The sequence below is a fragment of the Heterocephalus glaber genome, unplaced genomic scaffold (assembly GCF_053883595.1).
Source record: "Heterocephalus glaber isolate CG9 unplaced genomic scaffold, H.glaber_assembly_v1.0 deba00001141, whole genome shotgun sequence".
Lineage (NCBI taxonomy): Eukaryota > Metazoa > Chordata > Mammalia > Rodentia > Bathyergidae > Heterocephalus > Heterocephalus glaber.
In genome coordinates this window covers 2440945-2449836 of record NW_028258201.1, presented here as the reverse complement: position 1 = coordinate 2449836, position 8892 = coordinate 2440945, and the positions used below count along the sequence as shown (strand labels likewise).

The 8892-nt window shown below is 57.0% G+C and overlaps 1 long non-coding RNA gene across 1 annotated transcript; it reads left to right on the top strand.

Annotated features, from left to right (window-relative positions):
- Positions 1 to 919: 919 nt before the first annotated feature.
- LOC147828328 (uncharacterized) lies at positions 920 to 5209 on the top strand. The gene is made up of 2 exons (XR_015451014.1): positions 920 to 1052; positions 4795 to 5209. It is a non-coding gene; the product is annotated as an uncharacterized LOC147828328 (long non-coding RNA).
- Positions 5210 to 8892: the final 3683 nt, after the last annotated feature.

Below are 8892 nucleotides of genomic sequence, written 5' to 3'. Positions count from 1 at the left end.
TCGAGGGGGTCAGTGAAGCGGATCCACCACCCACCTGCCAGTGTCAGGTCAAGAGGATGCCGGACAGGGCGGTCACACAGCCCAGCCGGCTCGGCGGGCCCAGGAGAAACAGGTGGGCTGAGCAGTGTCACTGTCCAGCTGATCAGACCACTCTGGTGTCCAGGACCTGGCAGCCTGGGCCCTGTCCTTCTGGGCACAGTGCGGGCGGGCAGATGCCAGCTGGCCGTCGCTTGAGAAGCCCGTAAGCTCCGCAGAACAGAGAGGCTCCCAGGAAGCACAAGGCACAAACTTGTCCCCACCGTGTGCCTGGGGTTGGCATGACTTTCTTTCCCGCAGCAGGCGGCAGAGTGAGGTGCTGCTCCGAGCCTCAGTTTCCCCACGTGTGAAATGGGCCCAGGCACAAGTACCTGCCCCAAGTGTGAATGAAAGTCCACAGCCGGCGCTCAGCAGTGGCCTCTGCTGATCCACACAGGTGCCAGGGACTTGGGCAGTTGTGCTGCCCCAGGGGAGGCCGATCCAGCTGGCTCCACTGGGCATCCTCGGTGTTCGGGCCCAGCCCCCCGAGATCATCCTGGAGAACAGCGTTTGGGAGGCGGAGCCGGGGCTGACAGGGTCACCTTTCCCCACGCAGCAGCACCGTTTTGACTGAGAAAAACTTCAGAGGCCAACTCCTGCCGCTCAGGCCTGAGTCCTGGGTGTGAAATGAAGGAGCGAGGAAGCTGCTGCAGGGGGAATAACTGACGGTTTTTGTCACCCCCAGTACAGTTTGAGCTCTTGAGCCATTATCTGAATTTGGAGAAACTCTGCTACTATGGGCTTGACAGATTCTTCCCATCCTTAAAAGATTTTCGTTTCCAAATGGCCAGGGCATACGTGTAAGACGGTCGAGGCTTCCGATGTGACGGAACGTGAAAGGGTTGTGGGGCCATCTTTCCGCTCCAGGCTGCCTAGTCCTCCGGAATCGGCCGCTGACGAGGTTTGGTGTAGTATCAAAGAAGACCGCTGGCGGCTGCCGAGGAGGCTGGACAGAGCCGTCACAGCTCCAGTTGTGGGTGAGGCCAGACTTTCTTAATTAGCTTTCACCAAAACAACATACGGCGGGTGGGAGCTCAGAGGCAGAGAACAGGGTCCAGCTGTCTTCTGTTACGCCAGACATTTGGGAGATTTGCAAAGACGTACAGCAATACAACTCTCCTTTGTTTTCAAATAGTTCTCTCTCATCAAAAATGCACTACTTATATTCATATGAACTGAGTGTATTATTTTTATCTTAAATGAGCGAACAGATGAATATTTAAAGGTTTCTCTGTTTTAATTGCTAATACAGTATGACAAATATTGATAGACTCACACAAACTAACACTTGGGGCGCCTCATTAATGTTTCAGAGTGTAAGGGGGCCCCAGTACCAAGAAGTTGGCACATGTGGGGTTAGAGCAGGCAGCAGCTGAGTCTGCGCTGGGGCGAGGCGGGGTGGACAGACAGGTCAGGGGCTGCCCGCAGGAGGGAGCTGCACAGCGCGGCTCCTGTGGCTGCTGGAGGTCACCCAGGTGTGGGAACTGAGAGGTTGCCACATAGAATCCCCAAAGCCAGGGAGAGCCCGAACCCGCGGAAGGCCGGGACAAACCCTGAGCTGTGACCTGAGCCAGCCGGGGCCTGGCCCCTCCCTCTGACCCCCAGCAGAGAGGCCCAGGGACACCCTGGCCAGAGCCGATCACTCACACTCGCCTGCCCCGCCCTGTCCCAGCCCCCACGTCAGGGCCCGGCCCCTCCGCTCAGTCTCTTCCCTGAGACCAAATCACATCCCAGTCATCGGCCACTCGGGTGCTGTGGACAGGAAGTGGACAGGAGAGGGGCCAGACCTTACCAGTGAGTCAGCAGGGTCCGGGGGAGCACCATACACTGCCTACCTCCTCGGAACGCTGCCTGAGCCCTTGTGGTTCACACGAGTAGCTTTAATGTCACCAGCAAGTGACGTCCCTCTGGCGTGAGGGCCTCTGCATCTTTACTTTTTTTGGTTTTTTTTTGAGGTAGGGTCTCGCTATGTAGTTCAGGCTGGCCTTGAACTCACTATGTAGCCCAGGCTGGCCTCCAACTCACGGCAATCCTCCTGCCTCAGCCTCCCGAGTGCTGGGATCTCAGGTGCATGCCACCACGCCCAGCATCTGCATACTTACTTGTCCCCCTCAACTTGGGCGTGTGGAGCCCCCCAGGCCTCCGCCCTCCTCCCCGTCCCCATCTTCCCTGCTTTTGCTAGTGCTCTGCCCTCTTGCTGTCCAGTGTCCCTGGGACCTTGAGTCCCAACTCTGCAGCTGCAAGTCAGGGACCTTCACAGAACCAGAAGTCAGGAGGGGGCAGTCCTGGACTGCTCCAGCACCTGAGCATGTCCCATAATCATCCTGGCTGCTGGGAGGCCAGGAGAGTGGCTTTGTTTGGTTGGATGCACGAGTGGACAGTGGTGGCACCTCGTCCCCAGCACCCCTCTGCCCAGAGGCCCTCGAAGCCGATGTCTCCTGAAAGGGCCGGAGCACCAGCTTCTCTCCCGGCTCCAGCCCTGCTCTTCCTGCTACCCTGTCTGTGGCCTTTGAACCACAGCCAAGCCCACGGGACCAAAATGAGCTCCTGTCCCAAGGTCTGTAGCCCTGCAGCTTTTGGGGTTCCTGAGGCGGAAGCGGAGCCCCTTTCTCTCTGCACCCCATCCATGCTGGGCGTCCACCTGGGCAGCAGGAGCTCTGGCCCCGCCTCTCCCATTGCTCTGGCACAGGCTGTACCATCTCTGCCTGCAGCCTCCGACCCCAGCCCCAAGCACTCTGGGCCAGACCTGCTGCCACATGTCATCCGATCAGCACGTCCCTGACACCTGAGGTCCCTGTGATCTGGCCGACACCTCCTCCGGCCTCTTACCCATCCACGTGCAGGTCCTCCCACCTCTGAACTCCCAGGGACACCAGTGAACCCCTGCCCACTGCACCCTGTCCTGCTGTAGCCTGGGCTGGACATCCCCCTTCCTGGAGCTCTGTGGGGCTTCCTATTGGCCTGCTGTGCAGTGCAGGAGTGCCCTGCCCTTAGGGTCCTAGCTCAGGTGTTCCTGGGGAGGAATGGAGCTGCTTAGTCTCCTTAAGCAGAGGCTTGGGGTCGGTGGCCTCCCCAGCCTTGGCCTGGGAGCTGGACCTGGCGTGAGTGGCCACCCTGCCTGGCTGTCTCATGCTGCAGGGGAGGACCTGGGGACGGGGCCCTGGGCCCTCCTGCCCCATGACCCAGCCATATTCCCGTGGCCCCTGCAGGCTGCAGCCCTCTGGACCCTTTCACAAGAGACACTGAGGCCCAGGGACCTCCACCAAGGTCACGTCCAGCCAGGCCCAGGGCCTCTGGCTCTCAGCTGCGTGTCCCCAGCCTCCGGGGATCCTTGACCGCCCGCTCTGGGGTGCTGGTGCCATCTCCCCTTTGCCTCAAGTACAGGGCGGCCAGGGAAGGCTGTGGGCCGTGGACACCCCTCTTCCCAGCCTGGTAGGACAGAATCCAGTAAACAACAGGCTGCCCGTCGATCGGAGGTCACTGGGGCCAGGGCCGGTCGATGCCCGCAGACAGCTGGGCAGGCAGTAATGAAGTGCCAGCAACTCGGCAGCTGGCGGCCTGTGGTCTGGGATTTAATCCCCCACCTCCTCCTCAGGGCTGAGGCTCGGTGACAGGAAGGAGACAGACAGGTCTGGGCCGGTGTGGGGAAGGTGAGGGGTGGGGGCCCTTAGCACTCCCTTGGGCTGCACCCCAGGGCAGAACACTCACCCTCCCAACACCCACACCCACATTGGCCGGCAGGGTGTTTGTCCTCAGGGACAGAAAGCTGTCCCCCTCTCTGAAGTGACTCTGGAGGCCAGGGAAGGGCACGGAGACTGGACAGTGTGCAGCCTGTAGGAGGTGACCACGCCTCGGGTTGATAACTGCTCCTCCGCCCATTCCAATAGCAAAGGAAAGAGGCTCCTGAGGAAGGGATGGGTGAGCAGACCAGCTGGGTCCTGGCCTGGAGCTGCCGGCACTCTGGGTGCTCAGCAGGGGTTTGCTGTTAAAGAGCTAAGAAGGTCTTCCGGGACTTATCTTCGGGAGGGAGGAAGTCCTGCTTGAGCTGATGCTCTGCTCACTGAGCCCTTTACGACCTTGCGCTTGTTTGAGGCTTTGGGGAAAAGAGGAAGAAGCTGGGCTTCCCAGGCAGGAACCCTGGCCCCACATGAAGACTCACAGGGCAGATGTGGTCTGGAAGCTGGTGGCTCCTCAGCCATGTCTGCAGCCCCGGGGGTTCCCTGGAGGATTTCAGGGGGCAGAAATGCTTGACTAAAGGTTCATCTTTCAATATCATTTTTAAAAAATGCTAAAACAGCATTTTAAAGCAAACACAGGTTGAGAATTATGTTATACAAGTTCTAGCCCATTTGAAGTCATCCTCTGGGAGGACCTGGGGCTAAAATTTTCCCAGAGCCCCATATTTTGTGGTTTGTTTTCTGCAGTGCTAGGAACATAACCGGTCCTCCCCCAAGCTGGGCCAGCGCTCCATCCCTGGGCTCCATCCCCAGCCTCCTGCTCAGTGTCTAACTGAAGAGCGTTGTAGGGAGGGAGGAGCAGAACAAAGATCACTCCCTGACTTGCAGTCGCTGATCTGTAGGAATAGTAACAGTGCAGTGGGAGCCAGAGCCTGACGGACGGAACTGTCACTGATAATCCCTTATTTCTGTTTTATATTCAGCCAAACAGCCTTGTTCTCATCTTATCTAATCTCATTATAATTGCTCTCTCCTATTACAGGCGGAGCACCACACACGTGTGAACACAGCAAGTGCGCTTGTACTGACTGGACGTGGCTTTTGTTTTACACAATGCGATTTCACTTGGATTGCAGTTCAGAAAGAGCTCTGCCATGGAAACCAGGGATGCAGTGTGGCTGAGTGACAAGGCTGCCACTCCATTCCTCTAAGCAGGATGTGTCAGGTGGGAGTGGAGTGCTCAGCCTCCAAAGCCCAGGGCCTTTGCACCTGCTAAGTCGAGGCCGCCCTGCAGTGGAGGCACAGTGGGTGGCGCCTTGTGCTCACGTGTCACCTCCCCAGACAGCCTCCCCTGGTCCCCCACCCAACACGGTCACTCCCAGCCTGTCATCACCACGACCAGGTTCTCCCCCCCCCCCATTGGACTTCCGGCTTTCTATGATTCCCTGTTTACTTTTTGTTTCTTGAGTCTTATTTCTCTACGCCGGAATGCAGCATCGCAGGACAGGGACCTTCTCTGCCTCGCTGTGCTGTGTCTGCTGTCTTGCGCCACGCCTGGCCTCGGCCGATCCCCCGCACTCACAGCTCACAGGTGTGGAGCTGCACACACGTCAGGGACAGTTTCCCGAGGAAGGGGCGGCTTCACTTTAGGCAGCGTGGGGCCTGATGGGAAAGGAGACAGAGTGGCTTGTGGGAGGGGTGAGGCCTGCAGTAGGGGTGGGGCCTGAGGTCGGGGGTGTGGCCTGCGGACAGGGGCGTGGCCTACTGGGCCTGCAGCCTCTGACGTGTTGAGTGTTGTTCTCGCCTCTCGCTCCTCTCCCCTCCTTCCTCCAGCACACCCGCCTCCCTCCCACGGCTAATCTGTTTAGCACGGCAATTAAAATTTAAAGGCCCATCAGCAGGTCCCTGGCAGGACAGGTTCTTCCCAGACAGAATTATTTAACAGACTGGATGGCAACTCGGGGCTCGGGCTGAGGCAGAAGATTAATAAACACAGCCGGCGGGCTGGCGGGCAGGGCAGGGCGGAGGGGGCACCTTCCCTAACTGCGGGCCTCTGCCCACTCATCCGCGTAATAAGGCCCTGGGTTTGACATCGAATCCGAGGTGGGAACTCGAGAAACTGATCCTTGCCTGTCCCTGAGAGCTCATGGCCTCGGGGCCACCTCTGGGCACAGGCGCTGTGTAACCGGGCACTCGTGACCCGGCAGCCCAGGCTGTGGGCTGCCTGGGACCGGGCTGTGGCCTTAGGAGGGGTCCCGGGGGTCCAGTGTCACGGGGACTTTGCTCCCCGTGGGATCTTGGGCTCAGCTTCCTCGCCTGGAGAATGGGGGCGGGGTGCCCACCTCATGGATATCTTGCGCCTGGCACAGTGCTGATGCCGGGAGCGGGCCAGGTGTGCCCAGGTGCGGAAGCCCCAGGGGAGAGCAGCTGGCAGAGCCCGAGGGAGACCTGAGCGGGTGCCTGGGGACGCTGCTCACACCCGGCCTTCTCCACCGCCCTAGTCCGGAGCAGGCGCCCCTCCGAGCAGGGGTCCCCCGTTTCTCTAAGAAGCACGGTTTGTATGTCCAGCTCTGCTTAGGTGCCGGGGACCCAGCAGTGACCACAGCAAAGGCCCTGTCCTCATGGAGCTGAAGTTAAACAAAGGCTTAGATGGTGAGAGGGAAGGGGATGGTGAATAGAGGTGACCGGGAAGGGGCTTCGCTTTTTGTATGGGGCAGCCAGGGAGGGTCTTCTCAAGACAGCCGCATTGGAGCGGAGCCCTGAGGCGAGCAAGGAGCCTTATGAGTCCCTGAGGAGGCTTCTGCTGAGGGAGCAGCCAGTGCAAGGGCCCTGAGGCAGAGGAGGCTGGCCTGCTTGAGGAGCAGCAAGGAGGCTGGGGACGAAGACGTGCAGGGCTGGAGGGGGAGTTGGAGGACCGGGTTGGTTGTGGGCAGTGTTTACTCACAGAGCTGGGTGGCAGGGAAGGTTGTGCATAGAACAAGATCTGACAGGTTTTATCAGCTTTCTGAGGCTTCTGACAGGACACTGAGAGCAGGCGAGGACCCCAGGCCCAGTGAGGAAGCCATTGGGCGGCCCAGGTGGGCGGGCATGGGGCTCTGACCAGCGGGGCAGTGGGGCAGAGGAAGCCGGGTTCCGGCTGATTTGTGGGTAGAGGGGCCAGGAGGCAGGACCCAGGCCTGGGGCTGGGTGGCCTCGCTGTGTCCCAGGTGCCCAGGTCCTGTTGGGTGACTGGACCCTCGTCCCCGTAGGGGGTCCTTTGGGGACTTCTGGAAACAGCGCCATGAGTACAGGGATCGACCCCTGGGCCTTTCCGTCCTCACCCTTCCCAGCACGGCAGCGCCTCCCGGGGGCCCTGCTGCACCCGGCGCTGGAGGGGCGCTGGGTGGGAGATGCTAGGAGGACCCCGATGGCGAGGTGGGCTCTGTCCCCCGCACTTGCCCACCCTGACTGTGCAGACACAGAGGCACCCGGCCCCTGTACCCTGAAGCCGTGCACTCAAGTCCGGGTGCAGCGGGGGCCCAAATGGGAACAGTTGCTCTGCTGCCCTGAAACCCAGCAGACTGGTGAATTATTTGAAGGGAAATTGGCCCTGTTTTCCTTTTTCCTCCCTAAAGAGTAATGAAAAGGTTTCCAAATAGCTTCTGAAGGGGGGCCGGCCTCGCTCCTGGCACACTTGGGGTGCAGGTCTGACGGTCCCCATGTGGGCCCCAGGTCCTGGACTCCTGCTGAAATGCAGACTCCCCGGCCGCCCAGGCCTCCTCCGTCAGACTCTCTGGAGTGAGGACCCTTGTGTGCATTTTCAGTGTCCCCCTTCCCACCCCAGGTGGTTCTGGGGTACATAAATTTGAAGATCCCTTGTGTTCTGAGGTTTACTTAGAATCTTGGCTTTTAACTGATGGTGCTTGGGAACCCTGACACGTTCAGCAGTGTTGGAGCAGGGGACCTGGATGAGGTGGATATGGGGCTCCCTCTTCACAGACTCTCTGTACCCATGAAAGTTGGCTGCAGAGAGTGCAAGGGAAGCACACAGGAAGGATCCCACATGTTCAAAGGCCCTGGGGCAGGAAAGAGCATGTGCCTTCAAAGAACTGGAACTGGTGACTGTGGCTGAGTCCAGGGGTTGCTGGTGGGAGGGACACCAGCATGATGACTTTAAGGGGCTGGGGATTTAGCTCAGTGGCACCACGCCTGCCTTGAAAGCACAAGGTCCTGAGTTTGATCCCCAATATCAAAAAAAATGTATCCAAGCGTGTATCTGTGGTCCTTTTTCATTGCTGAGTAATATTCCACGGCATGGATGTACCACAGCTTATTTATCCATTTCCTTATTGGAGACCATTTGGGTTGTTTGGAACTTTTTGGTGACTATGAATATAGCTTCTCTAGATATTCATCTATAGGTTTTTTCATGTAAATGTATTTTCTCTAGGATAAATATCAAGGAGTAGGATTGCTGGATCATATAATATATGTATATTTAACTTTATAAGAAACTGCCAAACTATTTTCCAGCAGGGATGTCCCATTTTGTTCTCTCACCAGCAGTGCTTGACAAGTCAGGTCCTCCATACCCTCTCCTGCATCATGTAGCTTTTATTATTGGCCATTCAAGCATTGTGTAGTAGTATCTTACAGTGGTCTAATTTGCATTTCCCTAAAGACTCAAGAGATTGTGTATCTTTTCATATGCATATTTCCATCCCAGGTCCCACTTGGTGAACTATCTATTAAAATCTTTCACCTATTTAAAAATTGGGTTGTTAGCTCAGTGGTGCCACTCGCTGCCCTGCAAGCACAAGGACCTGAGTTCAATCCCTGGTACAAAAAAAAAACAAGAAAAAATTGGGTTGCATGTGTTTTTTTTAACTGAGTTTTGAAAGTTCTTCCTATAGTCTAGATATAAGTCTTTTGCATATTTTGCAAACATTTGCTTCCTAGTCTGTAGTTTGTCTTTTCATTCTCTTAACAGCACCCTTTGAAGAATAAAAAAGTTTTTTGTTGTTTTCACAAAGTCTGCTTGACTTTGAATTTTATCTTTTATAAATTGTTCTTTTGGAGTCATATTAAGAACTCTTTGCCTAACCCCAAGTTGAGAGGATTTTTTTCTACAATTTGTTCTAAAAGTTTTATAACTTTAAAT